This window comes from Protopterus annectens, chromosome 1.part0, assembly GCF_019279795.1.
Source record: "Protopterus annectens isolate FY-2018-M chromosome 1.part0, PAN1.0, whole genome shotgun sequence".
Taxonomy (NCBI): Eukaryota; Metazoa; Chordata; order Ceratodontiformes; family Protopteridae; genus Protopterus; species Protopterus annectens.
In genome coordinates this window covers 1,625,633,754-1,625,654,717 of record NC_056725.1, presented here as the reverse complement: position 1 = coordinate 1,625,654,717, position 20,964 = coordinate 1,625,633,754, and the positions used below count along the sequence as shown (strand labels likewise).

The 20,964-nt window shown below is 37.7% G+C and overlaps 1 protein-coding gene across 1 annotated transcript in view; it reads right to left on the bottom strand.

The window, feature by feature from the left end:
• LOC122804124 (ankyrin repeat and fibronectin type-III domain-containing protein 1-like) overlaps window positions 1–20,964 on the bottom strand; it is an 828,648-nt gene that overhangs the window by 623,024 nt on the left and 184,660 nt on the right. The window lies entirely within an intron of this gene.

Below are 20,964 nucleotides of genomic sequence, written 5' to 3'. Positions count from 1 at the left end.
AAGATTACCTGTAATGATAACCTGTACAAATCCAGCATTATATTTTTCCATCAATGTGATTCTCCCTGTAACACATGAATATATACATATATATATATATATATATATATCTATATATCTATATACATATATCTATATATCCATATATATATATATATATATATATATATATATATACATACACACACAGACACTCACACACACCCACACACACATCCACACACACACCCCCCCACACACACACACACACGCACGCACCCACACGTGCACACACACACACACACACACACACACACACACATACATATGTGTATATAGCTCTATATATAAATACGCTAATGAGTTACAGGAAGTTGCATTCTTTCTAGAGATGGGCACCTCTTGGAGGCTGAAAATAAATCCAAAATGTTGGAATTAATGGACATTCAAATGCTACATGATGTCAGAAGTGAAAACTAAATTTGTAGAAGTGACGTGTCTATATTTGCGAGATTATTTGCTTAGAAGTAGAAAAATATACCATGCAGTTAGACAAATGGTCCAGCTACAGGCAAGAAGAGTTATAGTCCTTAAAGACATCTTACCAATTAAAGTATAAACTTTGATTCCAAAAATGTGATTTATTCTTCACTGTGAGTGGAATAGATGAAAAGCTTGTAAAAGTACAAACTGCCCCATTTCTGCATGTTGTTGAGGAAGTAAACATTGCATATATTCAAGATGTGAAAAAAGACAAAAATAGCAGCAATCAAAGGGAAGTTCAGGAATTGTTGTGAACCGAAAAACAATGTGTTATTTGCTATTAGTTCTTTAGAAGGGTACACAGTCCTATACAGGTTTTTGATCATATGTTGCTGAGTTAAAGAATAGAGGCAAACATTTTGCACATTGCAGAGTTTGTTAATTAAGAAAGTTTGTACAGTAGAAGAACGAATCAAACACGGGATGGGGCAGGTTACCAAAAAAAAAAAAAAAAAAAAAAAATGAAAACAAAACAAGCAGATATATACCCTTATCAAAAGCTGGTGGTCTATGCAAAGCAAGTAAAATTACAACTGAGGGAGTAGCTATGTACAGCATAAAAGGTGAATTGAATAAAAAAGGTGAAAATAACATGTAAAAGTTATGGTGATGAGAAAGTGGGTTACACAAAGGGCAGAATGTATGGTTCAGTTAAAATTCAAGGATTATAAAGTAGGTGTGGTTATAAGCCTGAAAAGAAGAAATATCCTATGTGATAGAAGAATAGATGTTTGAGGATGTGATACAACTTTGTTAAAGAGAATGTGTTTAATGTTCAACAGAAACACAAAAACGGGTTGTTTAATGGTATCATTAAAGTGAAAACCCTGAAACAGTAAAATCTAAAAATATACTAGACACGCTGAGACATGACTAGAAGTCAGGCTGTTTTAACGAAATTCTGAATGGCCCTTACACAGGTTCTGATTGACCTGTTAGCAGTGAGGATCTATGTTATGATTCTGTTTTGTAGTTCTTGACCCCTCCTTTACATTTGACATAGTTTATAGTGCACTACAGAGTGATGGGTGGTGACCTTAAATGGTTTGACTCGTATGCTACAGATCATATACAATGGATTGTGTCAGGAATTAAACCCTTATCAGTTTATTCTGGCACATCAAAAGCTCCCCATGGTTCCATTTTAGACTTAATGTTATTAGTTGTTTTTATGCTTCTATAAGGAGAGCTCCTCAGAGAGACAGAAGGAGTTAGATAGAGAGAGAGAGAGAGAGAGAGAGAGGTCTTCAGTACCAATGATATGCTATGCTATCCTGTTGATACACAGATTTCTCTTTCTCTCAAGCATGCTGTTTGAGGTGAATTTACTAGGTGAGGATCTAAAATCCATCTAAAACTTTATGACTGTTAACTACCTATGAATGAACAGACCCAAAACTGCAATCATGGCTATTCCTGCAACCTTAATGGAATCATTATCTAACGCATGACTCTATTACAAGTAGTGCAGAATCGTTCTATATATATAATCCATAGCACAAAAACAATCTAAATTAAGATGTATTTACATATACATTGCCAGGGTATCCACGGAGCAGAGTGGGGAAAATCTTCTTAAAAAATGAAATAAATAGACACAAAAAGTGCAGGCGTGATTACTACAATATAGTCTATATTCTCAAAAGAGAGGACACCTGATATTCTCATGTCTGACAATGGTCCGCCACACAACAGTCAGACATTCAGAAGAGTTGTATCTGACTGGGAATTCAAACATATAATGTTTGTTCCATAATATTTGCAGTCTATTACCCAAGTAGAAGGAAATATCCAGTGAAAAAATGAACATTCATGTGAAAAAGAACAGTAGAAATGGATATGGGAATTGCCATTTTGCAATTTTGGAATATATGAATACTCCCATTACATGAACTCAATCTCTCATCAGCTCACCTGTTAATGAGCAGAAGGTTGAAAAGCAATATGTATAATTTTCTTATTATATTAATACCTAAAAAATCAAAGTAAAGGAAATGCTGGAAACAAATCAAGTGAAACTGAAATTTCCTTTATTTAGTTAACTAAATGAGGAAAAAAGAAAACAAAGGAAATAACAGCCGGGGAAAGTGCGGCCTAAAACGTGGAGGAATCACAGACAGCTGAACAATATAAATGTGAATTTCAAAGGCAATGAGCAAACAGGACTGTAAGAATTAACACTCTCATAAAAATAGAGTCAGTGAGAATTGTGACAGTTCAGGTGTTACAATGGTTTATATAATCAGTCACAATAAAAAAATCATAGAGGATGGAAGCAAATTTACAGGCTCTGCATTGTTTACTTCACATCATGCCAAACATGCCAGACACTATTGACTTGCTATTACACAGTTTGAGAGTGTGTGTGTGTGTGTGTGTGTGTGTGTGTGTGTGTGTGTGTGTGTGTGTGTGTGTGTGTGTGTGTGTCTGTGTGTGTGTGTGTGAGAGTGTTTAACACAAGAAGTGGTAGCAAGTCAACAACATACAATTACATTTATGCACTGCACAACAAACAAAATTGCCATTTTGATTTCAGAAATCGACATATATCAAGTTATACAACTGGCGGTTTGTACTACTTATGTAATATTTTGGCTTTTAACTTTTAAATGGTTAAGTTAGCTGGTAGACATAGGTAAGCGTAAACATTCCAATGTAATACACATATGACTGGGTTCTATATTCCTCACTTATATTAACTGCTCTGCTATTTATACATATGGGTGTAAGACACCAGATCAAACAGACAGTGCCTTAACACCCAGTAGATCGACATCATACTGTCAGTGTCACCAAAATTGACACATTCTGCACATGTGCCAGGAATTACCCTGGAGCAGACTAATTCCATGGGAAGTGCTGTTTGCAGGGGGTCATGCAAACAGCACCTCCACACCCCCTGCTAATTACGTATACTAATTCCAGCATTGCATAATCCCTAGGGAAAGGAAATATTCCCCTATTCTGGGATTGTCAGTCTTGCACACCTGTCTGTGTCAACCAAATGTCGATCTACTGGGTGGTGCCGCACTGTCCATTTGGTCCAGTGTCCAGCACCTATCTGTGTGTGTGTGTGTGTGTGTGTGTGTGTGTGTGTGTGTGTGTGTGTGTGTGTGTGTGTGTGTGTGTGTGTGTGTGTGTGCGTGTGTGTGTGTGCATATGTGTGTGTGTGCGTGCGTGTGTGCATGTGTGTGCGTGTGTGCATGTGTGTATGTGTATGTATTTTTTTTTAATTTAAGATTTGTTTACCAGGAGTGTCCGACTGAGCCAAAATAGATTAAGCATAGTGTTAGACAAGATCAAGAAAAATTTGAAGAAAGTTTATATAAAGATATTGAGCATAATAGGAAACCTTTTTACAGATACATAAGATGTGCAAGGAGTAAAAATGCACAAATTGATAAACTGTGTGCAGATTGTAAAATTTATTATCAAGACACAACAGATTATAGATATATTTACAAAATCTTATGCAAAACAGCTTGGCTCCACAAAAGGGGTGGTAAGTTGTCCTAGTGACATCCAGGTAACCCCAGATACTGGAATCAAATTAGATTATATTGAAAAAGAACTGTGCAAACTGGATCCAAACAAAGCACAGGGAGGAGACGGAATAAGTAACAACGACCTGAGAACACTTCAGCAAGAACTTACACTACCATTATATCTATTATTCACTAGGTCATATACATATGGGGAAATTCCTCATGATTTCAGACATGCACTTATTAAACCTGTCTTTAAGGGAAAGGGGAGTAGGACAAACCCAGAATCACATAGACCCTTAAGTCTACTTTCATGTTGTGGAAAAATAATGGAGAAGGTAATACTGGATACATTATTGTCAGAACTGGATAGGCTGGGACTTGAAACCATATATCAGCATGCATATGTTGAAAATGGATCTATTACCACCTGTAACATGATGTTCTATAACAATATAATAACAGCTATAAATGAAAACTTGTGCTGTGATGTGATTTATATAGATTTAACTTCAGCATTTGACAGGGTCATACACAAAACACTGATCAATAAATTAGTACAACTAGGTATTGATGTACTGCTGATAAGATGGATAGCTACATTGCTTACAAATAGGACATGGCAAGTATCACACACCAACTGGACGGGTGAAATCCTTGGTTACATTCAAGGTGTTCCACAGGGCTCTGTCCTATGCCCTTACTTGTTTAGATTGTATCTTTCAGACCTTACTTTTTCATCTGAGGTGTTCTGCAGTCTATATGCTGACGACCTGAAATTGGGTAAACTGATTACAAGTGTTACAGATAAGGCATGTCTGCAAAATAATTTGACTAAATTGACCATTTAGGCACAGGAGAATAATATGTTGATAAATACATCAAAAACTAAGCATATGAGATTTGGGAGACATAAACTGAAAGGTGAATATTTAATATAGCACACAGTGATTGAAACTGTACTAATTTAAGGACCTGGTTATATGGGTAGACTCAGCTATGAGTTTTTCTAATCATATCAACCAACTGGCTAATGATAGTTATAGATATATATATTATAGGTTGTATAAAAAGATTTATAAAGTCTAGGAAATCAAGCATAATAAAGTCATTATTTGTTAGTTACATTAGACACAAACTTGAGTATGGAATAACATTATGGAAACCCTACAGGAAAACAAGCATGAATAAACTGGAAAGAGTACAGCAGTAATATACCAAGGGCATCCATAGATGTGAAAATCTAAGTTATTATGAAAAACTAAAATATCTGAACTTGTACAGTGTCTCTTACAGATATTTAAGAGGAGAGCTTATTCAGGTATATAGGGCATTTAGGGACAACTACCTCTGGGAATGTTTGGGGTTATCAAAAAGTACTAGATAATCATCAGACAACCTATGTAGAAGATTCTATAGAAATGAGAAGTGCACTAACTGGTTCTCTGACAGAGTAGCTGATGCTTGGAACAGACTACCAAATTACATTAAAGCAAGTACTAGTTTAGATATTTTTAAGAACAGCCTGGACATTTATTATGGGAACAAGGGTTTTGGTATATTGGCAAGCTAGAAGGGCTTTAATGCCTGTCCTTGAAACATTTGTGTGTATGTATGTATGTATGTATGTATGTATGTAAAAAGGCCTGTTTTCGGTGGAGGCCCAGGGAAAAAAGCTCCAAATTACATTTACAGAATCAATATGCATGGAACAAAAATGATAAAATAATAGGTTAGAATATACATATAGAATTGATATGGAGTAAAAGACAGAAACAGTTAACAATACATGTTAATATGAGATGAACATAAGAACAGTGGAAAAAAATAACGCAGTAGGATTATAAGTCACAAATTATACATCATAATAGATGGTCTTTGACCGCAACCTTCAAAAAAAGATATTGATGTACTTCTTGCCACTCCAAATTACATTTACAGAATCAATATGCATGGAACAAAAATTATAAAATAATAGGTTAGAATATACATATAGAATTGATATGGAGTAAAAGACAGAAACAGTTAACAATACATGTTAATATGAGATGAACACAAGAACTGTGGAAAAAAATAACGCAGTAGGATTATAAGTCACAAATTATACATCATAACAGATGGTCTTTGACTGCAACCTTCATAAAAAGATACTGATGTACTTCTTGCCGGGGGTGTGGTGATATCCTCACCAGAAATTAAGAATGTTGAAGTAAAAGATGGATATAAGAATCAAAAAATGAAATGAAAAAGAAATGAATGCGACAATAAGCCTAAGGGAGGAAGAAGATGGGAAAAAAGTAGAGTAAGAAAACTAAGGACTCCGAGCAGAAGCATAACCATTTTGTGGACAAATAGGCTTTGAGAAGATTTTTGAAAGTGGAGGGGTTAGCTATGGTGAGAATGGGTTGGGGAATTGAGTTCCAAATTTTGGAGATGTGCTTTGAGTATAAGGCCTCGCTGTAGCTATTATTTGCTTTGGTGACTTCAAGAAGGAGAGTTCTGTTATTAGATTAAGGTTTTACTAGGTTTTTAAGGGATGGACATTTATCTGGCTGGTAGATAATAGAGTGACAGATCTTAAGTTGGCTGAGGTGTAATTGGTTAGGTAGTTCTAATCTGTCTAGCTTGTGTTGTGCTGAACAATACGTCCTATTTGGGAGGCTGTAGGCAAACATGTCTGTTTTGTTGTAGCATACTTTCAGTTTATTTAGATTTGATTTCTTTAAGTTTATGTAAACTGGGGAGGCATATAACAGTGTGAATAGTAGGTGGGTTTGGGCATATGTATACATATATGGGTCCCCTGTGTTTGACCGATTGTATGTTTATTTGACAAATGCAGGGGTGTGATTTAATGTCAACAGTATGGATGGCCGAACTGTGGATGTGTTAATGGAATGGAATGTCGATACAGGTAATTGGAAAGGGGGTAAGAGTGTATGCATGTGTGTGAGTGTGTGTTTTTTTTTTTATGAGTTAGAGTTAGGGTCGGGGATGAATCAAGAATGGGTGTTGTGTGTTTGTGTGTGAGTTTGTGTATTTTAAGGAAAGGGTAAGGGTCAGGTTATGGGATAGATGTTGTGTTGTTTGTGTGTAGTTGTGAATGTCTGTGTGTCTGAGTCTGTCTTGTGTAGTGGAAGTATTACAGGAAGGTTTTAATGATGGTAGAGTGTAGGGTTAGGGTTGGGGAAGGGGCAGCACTATGGTTAGGGTTAGCATCCATTACTGAGGTGATGCAGGAGGGGACATAACCTTGTGTTCTGGACTTCTTGTTCTAATCTGACTCATAAATTTTGAAAGTTCCCGCTTTGCCTCCTGTTTCTCTCAATTCACAAAAGCTCCTTCCAGTTAGCGTTGTATTTTTGATTTTGCAAAAGATGCATAGTTTTTCTGATTGGAAGCATTATAGTAATCCTCAAGATCCAGTACCAGTAAATCTCCTTCCTCCAACAGACTCCCCATTTTTTTCCATCCCACTCTTGGCATATGTCCTTCTCATAAATAATGAGTTATTTCTCTTTTTAAAGATATCCATTCCTCCTGCTTGGGCATATATATAAATGTTTGTCATACATACAATATCAGTTGGAATAAAAACATTTTACTTGCCTGTGTTTTTTGGTTTATGTATACTTGGAGTGTATACCAATGTTTCAGTTTTTGGGTTATTTCCTTCCAGTAGAGTACTTTGCTATCCAGACCAAAAATACTTCATCTAACAGTATACCCATAGCGCAGGAAATGTCCTTACTAAAAGAGGAATTAGTACATAATTAACACACATAGTCATAGTCTTGTCTTGATTTATTTAGTACCTTGCTGTTGTATGAAATTGTCCTAAAATGTTGAATAATCTCTGTCTATAAATTCTTCTGGATTTGTTAAAAGTAGTATTATCTCATCAACAAATATTGCCAGTTTGTACTCTATTTCTTCTGACCCTTGCTTCCTTCCCTTCATTTCAGATTGCCTTATTGTATTTGCTTGTGGATCTGAAGTAGGTAACTTCATTTATCTGCAACCTGTGGGTATTCGGATCCATATCAGATCCGAGCCGGCAACATTTTTCAAGCATCTGCTCCAAGCTCCTTCCCTTACCCACAATCCCTCACATCTCCTACCTTCTCTCAGATCTCATTTGCCGTTTCATGCGTACTCATCGTGGTCTCTATAGCTCCAAGATGGGTGTAGTAAGTGGTACTTTTTGGTATATATTTAGTGTATGACTGTAGTTTTTTGGTCATCTCTTTCCTCCCCTTCGTCATTCATCGGCAGTGGCCATTACTTCGGCCAGAAGGGTTTCTGAGATCCAAGCTTTGTCTGTCGGGCCCCCTTACTTGATCTTTCATAAAGACGAGTTTGGCTCCGCATGAACCTTTCCTTCTTACCAAAAGTTGTTTCTGAATCAAATATTAACCAGATGATTAATCTGCCTGTGTTCTTTCCAAATTTCCAGAACAAGGGTGAATATAAGCTGCATTTGCTAGATGTTCATAGACAGCTTTGTTTCTATTTACACAGGACTAAACAATTCCGTAAGTCTGATCAGTTATTCGTGTCCTTTTCCAGACCCTTTTTGGACAAGGCCATTTCCAAGGTTTCCTTGGCTAGATGGATTACACAATGCATACTGCAAGTCTTTAAGGATAAAGGTCTGTCCCCACCTGGTCCAATAAAGCTCATTCTACCAGATCTATGGCAACTTCTGCTGCCTTCTGGTCTATTATTTCTCGATATCTGTGCAGCAGCGACCTGGGCAAGGTCACATACATTTATTTCTCATTATAAGTTGGATTTGATCTCTAGAGGGAGAGCATCCTTTGGCTCTGTGGTGCTCAGGAATATCCTTCCATGAGAGACTCCCAGGAGTTTTGGTAGCTGGGGACTCTGTCCCACAGGTTGCAGATAAATGAAGTTAACTACTTCAGATAAAGAAGTTATATACTCACCATAACGTTCCATCTGAGTAGTTATACTTCATTTTCTGCAACCGTCCCGCCCTCCTTCCCCCGAACATGTTCTAGGTTAGTGTTGTTATTAAGTTGCTAATAGTTTGAATAGTGGCAAAATCGATCTGAGGGAAGATAGGAGATGTGAGGGATTATGGGTAAGGGGAGGAGCTTGGAGCAGATGCTTGAAAAATGTTGCCACTACTCAGATGGAACGTTATGGTGAGTACATAACTTCTTGTTTTAGATACACAGCTAATGGGGAGAGAAACACATCTTGCTTCATTTCTCTTTTTATGAGGAATCTTTGTATAACTTTGTTATTAATTTTTATCCTAGCCCATGCTTCTCTATGCATTCTTGAAACAGATTAATTATTTGAGGAGGGAACTTCATCCTTTCAAATATTTCCTATAGATATTTCTGACATACTCTGTCGAAGAGAAAGTGCTCTTTAAGACACTATAACAGTAAACATACTCTGTTGATTTCTTTTTCCATATCCATTTCCATCAGTACCAGGGGGTTTTGCCTTTGTTCTGCTTCTTGATAAATTAGATTAACCACCATATTATCAAATGTTTGTTTCCCCTGAATAAACCCACATTGGTCTCCTTGTATTATTTGCCACAATATTTTTGCTATTCTTTTGGCTATAATAGACATATTTTATAGTTATGATTTAAAACTGTTGCTGTGTGATAGGAGCTAGGATTACTAGGGTATTTCCCCTCTTTTAGCAATACAGTTATCACTACATCTTTGCAAGAGTCTGGTATTGTGATTGTTTCTATTATTTTATTAAACAATTTGTACCAAGTATCAACTGGGAGCCCATCCCACCCAAATGTTTTCAGTAGTGCTTGAGTTTTGATTTGTTCTTGTCTTTCCTGTTTAGTTATGGCTCATGTCAGTCTCTCTCTCTCTCTTTTCTTCTTCTGTTAATTGATTAATATTTAAAGTGCTCATAAAGTTTTTTACTTGACCTAAACGATTTTCGTCTTACTGTTCAACATACTGTTCCTCATCATACATCCTAAATAGTTCTCCTGTTGTCAATTTACCTGTCTATGGGCCCCTTATTTTTGAAATATGTCTCTCTATTTTCTGTTGCCTTAATTTATTTGCTAATATTTTCTGTATCATTGGAGTCTTTGCAAAGTACCTTAGGTTCAATGCTATCTGCTTTTTACTAAGTTCTTTTAACTGAAAGAATTCCTGAGTTTCTTGGAATTCCTTTAATTCTGTCCTTTTCTCCTAGATTATTCTAGTCCTTTTCTGTTGCAAATTTTTAAGTCCTGTTAAGCCTTGAGATAATGAGTAATGCTTTAAATGTCCTTCCAAAAGAAAAAGGTTGATTTGTTTTGTTTCTCTTATTTTTAAAGTAGCTTCTATAATATCTGTTGGGGAAGTTTAACAAAGCACCTGGGATGATAATTAACAGCCTTAAATCCAGGACCATGTCTTTGTATCAGAACTCAGGAGAATACAGATTGTGTTGAATACCTGCCCTTTGAGGAGTTGCTTAAGTACATTAGGGTCTTATTTATGAGTGATGATAAGGGGGTGATAATGACAGGTGGAATGGGGTGAAGGCTGAGACTTGCAGGTGCTGAACTGATTTGTGGTGATGAAGCAGGTCTTGAGCTCCAAAGCAAAGATTTTAATTTACTAGTCATTCTATGAGGTTTTCTTACAGTCCATGAAAGGCTGCTGAGCTGTGTGATCCAGGACAGCCTTGGAGTAGAATTACTATTTCTGCAGATGTATAGGCATCGAGTAAGATGGTTTAGAAATCATATGGGGATGCTGCTAAGGTGGCCCCCACTGGAGATGCTCCAGGCATATCTACAGAGGGAAGCCTTGGGGAAGATTCAGTTTTTGGAGGGACTATATTTCTCAGATTGTATGGGAACACTTGAGGTGTCCCACAATGAGCAAAGATATAGAGCTGGAGAAAAGGAAGTCTATTTCATTATGTGCAGTCTGCAATCACTGTAGCCCCATGACCTAAACCAGGAAAAGAAGGAACATAAAGTGAATGTGCAGCTTTTAGAGGAGTGTGTTTTGACAATCCCCTTTTTATGAAGTCTTCTTCTTCTTTCGGCTTTTTCCTGGTTAGGGGTTGCCACAGCGGATCACCTGTCCACTCATGATTGGCAGTGAAGTTTTACAGTGTTGAGTTGCCAGCCCGGCACCTAACCTTCCACAGAAGGCACACACACACACACGCACTCACACCTAGGGCCAATTTAGAGTGTCCAATCCACTTGCAGCATGTCTTTGGGATGTAGGAGGAAACCGGAGCACCCGGAGGAAACCCACACGACCACAGGGAAGACATGCAGACTCCACACTGAAGGCACCCCAGCCAAGGATCGAACCGGAGAACCTCTTGCTGTGAGGTGACAATGCTAACCACTGCACAATTGTGGCCGCCCCCCCATAATTCAAATAGAATTGGCCTATTTACCACAACATGTGGCACAGGTGCTTCTTCTGATGGAGGTCCAGACACGCTAGTTGCCTTGAAATGAAAATGAAAGTTAAATTCCCACCAAGATGCTGGAACATGAAGACCAGTCACATTGTAAAAATCATATTCACGATTTACTGTACACTTATGGCCTTCTGACAACAGTTTCCTATTCAGCTTAAAGCAGTGCAGTGTCATATTTTCCACAAAGGATGCTATGAACTTTGTTTATAAAAATCCATGATTGTTTACTCAAAATGAAATATGTTACAATGTCCCTGAGCACACTTCTTCATGTTTTGGGTAACTGGTGCAGGGAGGACGTGAGTGTTATTGCCCAATTTGGTGATGATAGCTCTTGTTGATGCATGTGGAGGAGCATGCATGGACAGAGGGAATATAGGTGGTCTCTGTGGTGATGCAGAGGCTCATAGCACCACCAGGGTTTAGGCTGTATTTTGAAAAATGTCCTCATAGCCTTGAGGCTGGCAAGGACACAAACAACCCTCATAGCTGGCTGGATGCTGAATGACATCCTGTCTGAATGGCTCTTGTGTCTGTGGTTTTGGGGACTTCCCACCATGGCGGGGTGATAAACAGGATTGTCTGCATTTTGGGAAAGGACTGATGGAGAGCTGGTGTGGGGCAGTAAGATAAAGTAAAAAATGTCTTCAGAGTGGTTAGGAAAGCATTTACTAAAACATGTCTAAATTAAAAGGAATATCAAGATTACCTAAAGAAATGATTTAATGATTGTGCCACTGTTTACAACACTGAATCAGCCCTGAATCTGACAGTAAATAATTGTTAAAGTAGGTCTTTAGGACATTCAGTTAAGGCTCAATACACCGAATGGCCCTTTGGCTAAAACAGTTTACCAAAAAACATTAAAACAGGTATTTTCTGTTAAGTAATAGACCCCTCTCACCTCTCACAACCCATGGGGTTGTGCCCCTTGTAAGCCTTACTTGTCTATTCTTATGACAGATTAAGTCTTGGTGTAAGGGGAACCTGGTCAAAAATCAAAAATTCAGTTTACAGTGCTGTTTGCTGCACTTCTTCTTGACCAACCATCCCCTGTTGCCACTGAGGACTGAGTATTCGTTGTCTCCTTGGGCTGCTTCAGTGCATTGTTGGACCTGGTTCTTTCTGAAACACTGCCTAGAACATGCAGTTCATGGGGCTAACACTAGGCTGGGCAATATGCAACTAAAACTAACCAGAAGGAAATATAAATCAATCTGAGATCCAGTGTTGACCTAAATTATTGAAGCTACTACACAACTCTTGTCTTTTTATGTTTAAGAAATGAGTCAGATGTTTTTTTTAAAGAACCAGATGATGTTTGTGGGTAATTAGAAGCAGGGACATGAGGTTATGACAGAAAAACTTCTAGACTATTAACAGATCACAATTGTAACACTCATACCTCTGAATCTGTTCAGTATCCCATAGTTTTTTTTAATTAATTGGCTAGAGCATTGTATAATTTACTTCTAATAGTCCAGAATATATTCAGTATGCACTTCCTACAATGTTATTTCTGTGATGTTTTGGCAATGCAGTCAATGTTTCTGCAAACATATGTAATATTATTGACTACGGCTAGAGCTTGTTTGGATAACTATCACTGCATACAGAAACAGGAATGTCAGAATCTATAGCACAAGAAACTAGTAAGATATGTGTTCAGAGGATTCTGTTTTTCATTTCTTAGTCTTTTATCGATGCCTCAGAATTTGCTAATTTTGCTTTTGTTTTGTTTTAGTGATTTTTCAGTACTGCATGTATTACTAGTAATAGATGTACAAAATTTAACAATACCTGTGTGTTTGGTCAGCCAAAACAGATGTACAGGGTACACATTCATACAATTGCATTCCTAAGCCTGTATGTCATGCAAAGGTAAATATGAATAGGATACTGTTTCAGGAGGACATCAGTGTTACTTTCACGGCTTGACTTTACAATGGCTCGACATCTCAGATTCTTTAGAAGGGATGATTTAAAATTATGGGATTATCTGCGGTAGTGGTGCTGCGGTAGCGTTGTCGCCTCACAGCAAGACATTGTTGCGTTCGATTCTCAGCTAGAGCGTCTTCTGTGTGGAGGCATGCGTAAATGGGCGTACCTTAGTTGAAGGTTGTGCGTCAGGGCTGATAACTCGGCACATAAAAATCCACTACCAAACATTAGCGAACCGGAGTTCCGCTGTGGCGACCCCTAACAGGGATAAGCCGAAAGACACAACATTCCTCATATCTCACTAAGCCACCTGGTACTTTGAGTATGCACATGGAAAGTGCTTCATTGGTATATAATCAGTATGCCTGGATCCAGGTGCAAACAGTGACACTGCACACAAGGTCTGTTATCAGTTACAGATTTGTTAATTTTATCTCATCTTCTCACTGTGTACTCATTTAGTGATATACTTTGTATGCATATATATTTCATGTAATATACTTCTAAAATGTTAAGTACTGAAATACACCTTTTCAGAAATTTCTGAACAATTGATGCATGTCATAGAAATGAAGTGATGGGAAATATTTTGCTTAAAGCTGTGGGTCAAAACATTGAGTATTAATATATATGTTTGTATTAATGCAGATGTTTACACCCCTGAGTATTACCCTGTCAATCACACCCCAGACACCTAGAAACCAAAGCAGCTAACCCCTCCCACTGATCATGCCTCCTCTTCATCATTTTGATATTAAAGTGTTTCCACCTGAATATACTGGCATTACTAGGATACCAGCAAATGCACAAGCAATCATCATAACTGCCTGGATAGTGCCCATCCAGATAGCTTTCACTCCCATAATGTGGATAACCTGTAGAGGTGAAATTAACAGGCAGAGTCCAGTTAGAGGAGGCCTGATGGTAGGCAGGCATGGGGAAACAAGTATCTAGAAAAATGTTTTTGTCATGCCAAGACATGGGGTACATTCACTTAAATAACATTTTCACATGGATCCAGTGACTGTTTTCATACTTTTGTGCACTGCATTCAGACAGTGAAACGGTATAGCGAGACCATCAACAATATGCATTAAAGTTAGAAAGTAAACTGGCCAAAATGTTGTGAAAGTTGAATTTTGTGATTAGCCACAATCCCACTTCTCCCCATTCAATACTGTAGGGCTCAGTTTCAGTTTCTTATGCTGCAGACCTACAGGCCAGATACAGACACCCCAGAGACATACTGTACATTTTATTATCATGAAAGCCACTGTAGAGCATGACAGGGTTATAAGACATCTTGCCTGCATGTTTAGCCTTATGGGATACTTAAAGATGTACTCCAATATACATTACAGCAATCAGGGACAGCACAATGATAGTCTGATACTGGAAGAAACAGGGAGGAATTATTTATTACCCTCTTGGCAGGCTAGCAATAAAAGTTTAGGGCAATCCAACAATGGTCTTTACTACGGACATGTAATTATAAGATGTTTATGCCCCTTCTCATTTGAATACTCAGGTGACCTCAGCACTAAGATTTAAATGTCCCATGAATAGAAGCACATTCAGATATTTTGCCAATGTCACACAGAGCAGTTTCTGTTTCACCAGAACTGGGACTTCCTTGTTTTTCTCCAGACATTCATATAACAAAATTGTCAATAAATGTTTTGACCATAACTTGGAGTCATAAGGCCCCACTGGAGCAATCCAGACTGGGAGACAGGACTGTTTCTCAAGAGCTTTTATTCTTCCTTTTAGTGTTGACTTCTATGACATCAGGAACATTATATGTAGATTATGGGACATGTTCACTATTGATAACGAAGTTCACTCAGTAGTGGGAAACAAGCCCACTATAGTTTACAAAAGGGAAGTTAGTTTAAAAGGCCTATTAGAAAGAGACTCTAGAGCACCGACACTGGGAGATTGTTATAAATGTGGGAGATGTAATCAGTGTCCAGCCATGTTTCAAGGTGAGGCCATCAAAATCACTGGTTATGGTATGGTAAAACCTAGGAAGAAATACTCAAAGGGGGCGGTGTATGTCGCAGTGTGTGATCTATGCAACAGTTTCTACATCGGTAAGACCAAAAGAGCACTGAGGCAAAGGGTGTATCAACACCTGTATGACATCTAGAATAAAATCATAAACAGTGCTTTGTACAAGCACATTTGTGCATGCCCCACACATACTTTTAAGTTTAGGGCCATAGACCATATTGACCTTGGAGCAAGAGGGGGACCAATGGATGAATGGCTAGAATTTAAGGAAATGACATGGCAGATTAAAGCTAATGCCTGCCAAGTACCAGGTCTTAATGACAGAATTTCCTTGAATTCTGTTTTAAAATTAAAATTGATGTATTTTTATAGGTTTATTAGTTGTGTTTTTATTTTGATTTTTTGCAAGAAATCAAGTTTTAACAATTTTCATTAACTTTGTACAATGTTTTGTTTTTGAGGAAATTATGTAATTACATTGAACAACTGACAATAGGTGGTGTATATATGTTTGTCATGATCATGTGATTTTATTCTGATGAAGTCTGAAACTTGACAAAAAGCACTTAAATAAACTTGGATTTTGCTGGTGGTCTGTTCTGCATGCTTCTTTCATATATTTGCCACCTTGGTAGACTAAAAGCCCAATCTCTGCAACCAATGTCATATAGGCTGCTAAGGGATTATCTCTGCTTAGGCTTCCATACAATAAATAACTCTACTGAACTCATTCAGCTAAATAGATCCAGTGGTAAAGGAAGCACCAGCTCTAGACATCTAAACCTATACCAACACATTAATAATACCAACTAGTTTGACATGCACTAACCAGATGTACCCACCACTTCTGGAATAAGCCCCATTTATATATCAAGCAGACTACTTCCCTGGCAACCTATAAAACCAGTCTGGATAAATTTTGGGAGATTGCAAATGTTCACTTGAAATATGTGGAAAAAATAAGGAACAATATTAACTTTCCCACTAATGCTGGTGATATGTTGAACTTCTGAATGGTCTATTTGACTATGCTGTATGTTATTGTCAAGTGCTTATGATAACAATATCAGTATAAAGCCACAGCTAAGAAACAAAATGCAAATGTGAATGTATACAGTAGAGAAATGCTTGTAATAAGCACTGTTTGTTCTATATTTTGAGTTATGCTACATAATGTGATTGTTATTCTCTTTTCTCCATATGTAATATTCCCATCTTCTCTGTCTTTCATGTGAATACAATATTTTTTTTTTCTTAAAACCCTCATTTCTGTTAAAAAAGAAGATTGGTTACTGTTCACATATTCCAAGTCATATTGGTACATTTATACTGGGGACTTTGGATGGTACCATTGTGATGTTACATAGGGCTGCTGTATTATTTACATAAGACTTGGTATTATTTCAGTTGTCTTATGAAGCCATTGAGAGCTCATTGTCCTAGTACTGAACCCTGGCTCACAACCTTGTAAAATAGTGACTACATGTTTAACTGGCCATTGTCTCTATCAGTCTTTTTGGTCTTTGGGTTACACTTTCTCTGCTCTTCACTCAGCTAAGTGTAGTCTATTCTCCTCCCCAAACATCCTTGTGCTATAGCTGTTATCGGTAAATCATAAATGACTGAAAAAACTCACTTTAGGTTGATATTTTTTGTAGGACTTTACCCCTTCAGAGATGCATTACAGTAACTTCATTCTCCTGGGAATAGTACAGTCCCTGTGCTTTCAAAGCATTTGTTAGAGCAGTGCTCCCTCACCATAACATTTTAGCACTAAAAACATAATAGAAAATAACTGAGTGATTTTTAACTTGTGAAAAACTCAGTAAAGTGCATATGCAAGCAAAGATTACCTCCCACAGTCTTGGAAGCTTTGCATGTTATACTCCCCTCCCACTCTCAATCTCCCAGCCACCCCTGTACCATTACTTTTATAATTACTGCTCTATATCCACCTCTGCGTACCAGATACTCCTTCCATAAAGGCATACCTTTCACTCTCTTACAAGAAACCCCTTCTCCAACTAACTTACTATTCTCATCCATCCACAACCCTTTTCACATTTTTACACATAGTATCAGGATGTCACTTCAACAGTGACAATCATCCTGTCTATATTATTAGTTCTGTGACTGCTTAGGCACGTAACAACATTCCACAATCCTAACCTATATCATCATCTGCCATCCCCTACCTTATATATATTCTCTGCAAACACTTCTTTCTGTCACTTCTCCATAACTGCCAGTCTATTCCTTCAAGCTATTACGTACCTCTTCCAATTGAAATAAGTTCAACATTCATTTAACCTTTTACCTAACAAACTTTGTGTTAAATTGAAATTTAAGCAAATGTGGCCCTATACACACCGATCAATCTTTGCTGAGATGTCCATCCAAGTCATGGTCCACTATAACATCCTATAAATACTTCCACTCCACCAAAACCTCCTATATTCCAAACCCAACAAAAATCTCTTGACAACCGTTGAATAATGTTGACTAAACAGCATTCAAAACAAGTTAGCTTGAAGTCCATGAATGGCTAGTGCATCAATCACCAGATGTCATTATAGCTATAAAAACATTGCTGCAACAAGAAGCTAAAGGCAAGGAGATTCTTCCACCGGGTGCAATGTCATAAGATCAGACAGAAAAAAGGGTAGAGCAGGTGAAGTGGCAATATTTTATAAAAGCAGTATCAATTCATTTCTCAATCCCATTAACCATTTCCCCAATGCATAAATCCTCATATCTACACTAAAATGCAACAACAACTGCTAAACAATAAATATAAATAAATATAGTAGGTATTTGTATATACCACCAGGTAATTATACCAATACAGTTGAAGAACTGTTTTCTTGGTTCTCAACTTCTATCCCTCAAGAAATCATAGTGCTAGTTGATCTCAACATTGATTGGCAAATCATAACAAACAAATTCATCCACAATCCTAGCAACCTCTGTGGTGTCCATCAATTAATCTTGACATCAACTAGATACAATAAAAACTCTAATAGAAAATCTTCATTTCACAGGCTCACTCCCTGATACCTTAGGTGACCACATCCCCACTTTTGTTATTGGAGAGCCCACTAGCTCTGTTCTGGTTTAACAATTTTCTCAGTGGCAGACAACAGGCCATGAAAAGGCAAACAGACATCTCTTTCTGTCTGTCTGTAGCAATGTGTGCCATAAGGGTCTATTGTGGGTCCAGTCCATTAGATATATTCATAAGCAATCTCCACTCTGCAAGTAAACATGCCACCATCAACCAGTATTTAGACAACTCGACCCTGATCTGCTCTGCCAAGAATCTGGAAAAACTGCAACAGATAATCCAAGAATCCCTACTGTATACTGAACAGTTCTCTCACCAGAAGAATCTCACTATAACTTCATCTAATGGTACCAAAATGGAACTAGTAATCTGTACAAAACTTCTAGGGATCATAGTTGATGAAAATATAAAAGTTGACTTCCATGTAAAATGAGCAGTTAAAAAATCAAAAACCTGGCGTCCTTATAGATGACACTAGGAAAATCAGAATTTACCTTTTTCATAAAATTGCATGTCACCCAATTCCACCTACACAAGCAACAAAACTTGCTGCAAACCCTCCATATACAAGACATCACTGCTTAGCTCCAAAACAGCTCCAGTAGATGGAACTGCAACATATCCTAGTCTTCTCTCAGTTAATCACTACACACAACCCTTCACTCCAAAGACAAATACTTATTACTATTCACACAATTCATGTACCACCTAATAAACAACCATCTCCTGGCAGATACACAGCATGGCTTCAGACCCCACCATAGTACCACTACAGCCCTCTTAGTCTTCTCAAATAGCATAAACTATTATCGTAACAATAACCATATCTCTTCAGCTCTATTCCTGGACCTGTCCAAAGCTTTTGATATGGTGGATCATGAACTATTAATCCACACCCTACAATCACTCTGTCTAGATCTAAAAGCACTACACTGGTTTGTTTCCTACCTAAGTGGTAGACAAAAGGCTGTAATTTGGCAAAATAAACTTTCCACTCTGTTACCTAATACCCTGGGTGTTCCACAAGGCTCTATATTAGGCCCACTACTATTCTCCATTTTTATCAACGATTTGCACACTGTCATACCTAAAGTTAACTGCATCCAATATGCAGATGACTCTACACTTATTTGCTCTGCTACATCCTCTTCATAGTTACAGCTAATTACCCAGACTACCTTTAACACAATAGAAAACTGGCTCTCCAACCGCCGCTTGATATTAAATCCCAAAAAGACTAAAATGCTAATATTCCTACCAACATAAAGGTCCTGCCCCATAAACATTACAATTAAATCTAAGGATGGCATAATCATCTCACCTCACCCATCTACTAAACTTCTAAGGGTCACTATTGACAACAACTTAAAATTTGACCTACACGTTAACCAATTGATCAAAACCATCAATAAAAAACTAGGATCCCTGTATAGAATAAAAAACTTTCTTACTCCCCCAGCCAAGGTAGCCATTGCTCGATCTCACCTTCTCTCTACTCTCCTATACGCATCCCCTCTTCTTCTAAACAACAACAAGACAATCCTAAATAAGATCACTACCTGTTCTAATCACATAGCCAGATTTGCCACTGGGCTCCCCTTTAGGACACATCACTGCATCAACCTAACCCAGCTCGGTTGGCTCGAACTACCTAGTCTACTGCTCTACAACCAACTGATTTTGGCCCACAAAATCATATACAACCCTGAAAACACGCCTGCACTCAAAAACCTAGTCACCCTGTATCACAACTCACGACCACTGCATTCCTCTAACAGAGTCCTCATCCAGACTTACAAAACTAATAACCTAGCCGGTGACTCTCTCCTTTCTAACTCTCTAGGTAGATCTTGGAACCATCTACCCCCTGAGATTACCTCACTTTCTTCTATAAATCATTTCAAAGCCAAGCTCAAACAATACCTGGGGTCAAAATGGACCTGCTACTGTACCAAACCTGGCTAATCCATCCATGGACTAGCCATAAGGATCACCCTTAGCAACTGCTACTTTTTCCAACCTCACTTGATGGTATCTTATGATTATTTTGTCACTACTCCTCATGATAACTCTTGACTCCTTGCTAAAAAAAAAAAAAAAAAAAAAAAATTAGTTTTGTTTTTTGTACATTGTCTTTTTGTATATTGTCTTTTTCTTGTTTGTTATTGTTGGAGCTTTTCTCCCCGGGCCTCCGCTGAAAATGGACATATATCCAGTCGGACTATCCCGGTTAACAAATGTAAAATAAATAAATAAAATAACTTTGCAGGTGTCACCCTGTACTCCTCCTGTGTATCCAAAATCTGGAACTACATCTCACTCTCACTAAAACAAACCCATAAACTCATAACCTTCAAAGAACTCATTAAATAATGTCTGATGGAAACAAGGTCATGTTCATGCCACACTCACTTGGATCATACCTCAGTTCTTTAATACCCAGTTAACCATGTCATCCAAATGCCAGACATATGCACCAATACAAAATAA